The sequence below is a fragment of the Arachis ipaensis genome, chromosome B9 (genome assembly GCF_059453495.1).
Source record: "Arachis ipaensis isolate K30076 ecotype BB chromosome B9, ASM5945349v1, whole genome shotgun sequence".
In the NCBI taxonomy this organism is placed as follows: Eukaryota; Viridiplantae; Streptophyta; class Magnoliopsida; order Fabales; family Fabaceae; genus Arachis; species Arachis ipaensis.
In genome coordinates, this window is record NC_142444.1 from 50,397,973 (window position 1) to 50,399,132 (window position 1,160).

General features: G+C 44.3%; 1 non-coding gene across 1 annotated transcript; it reads right to left on the minus strand.

Annotated features, from left to right (window-relative positions):
* Positions 1-510: 510 nt before the first annotated feature.
* LOC148544614 (small nucleolar RNA R71) lies at positions 511-618 on the minus strand. Its single transcript, XR_015901299.1, has one exon. It is a non-coding gene; the product is annotated as a small nucleolar RNA R71 (small nucleolar RNA).
* Positions 619-1,160: the final 542 nt, after the last annotated feature.

A 1,160-nucleotide genomic window follows, 5' to 3' on the forward strand; every position in this document is an offset into this window, starting at 1 on the left:
TCCTGAGATTGAAAGAACTATTTCACAAATAAGGTAAGCTCGGCGTCGGTTAGTCCTCTCTAAGGGCAGATCTGAAACGTCACTTGAGAAAGAAACCAGCCCCGTTCTACTGATTTGGTTGATTTACGTGCAGGTAACATGGCAGCAGCTAGGAGAGTTACTATCCAGGAGGCTAGAGCCCCTAATTTTACAATGCAACCATTTCAAGCGCATCACCCAGCAGTGGCTACAGACTTTGAAATAAAGACCGCACTGCTCAAGTTGACGCCCAAGTTTCATGGCTTGTCTGCTCAAGAGCCTATCAAGCACCTGAGAGATTTGAAAGCAGCCTGTTCTACTGTCAGGCATGATGGTGCAGATGAAACTTCAATTTTGCTGAAAGCTTTCCCGTTTTCTCTTGAGGGGAAGGAAAGAGAGTGGTACTACACTCAACCAGCAGCAACTGTATCCAACTGGGATACACTGAGAAGAGAATTCTTGGAAAAATTCTTTCCAGCTGAAGTTACTGATAAACTGAGGAAAGACATTTCCATGATTGTTCAGGATGAATCTGAGACTCTCTATGAATACTGGGAGCGCTTTAATAATCTTCTGGAAGCATGCCCCCACCATATGATTGACAAGATAGTATTACTTGGTTACGTCACACAAGGCATGAGGCCCCAAGATAAGACCACATTGGAAAGTGCTAGCAATGGATCTATGAAAAAGTACAAGACCACTGATGAGGCATGGCAATTGATTAGCGACTTAGCTGAATCTACTCGGAATCACAGGTTAAAACAAGGCTTTTCAAAAGCTGTTGTAGAAGTATCCTCTAGCAGAGAGACTGCTGCTCTGACTCAGAGTATCTGTGAAATAACCAACTTGCTGAAGCAGATGCAATTGAATCAACAACAAGTTCAGCAAGCTCAACCTTCTCCGCCACAGCAAAACCAACAGTTAGTCCCACAGAGAGTTTACGGAATCTGTGCTGATTATAGCCACTATACTTATGAGTGTCCGCAGCTCCAGCAGGAAGACAACACCATAGCAGCCACTCATAACTTCTATGACCCCCCAACCAAGGGTACAATCAAGGTGGCAATTACAACCATGGATGGCAGGACAATTCTAATCAGAATTGGAGGGACAACAACAACAGAGGAGGCAGAGACAAT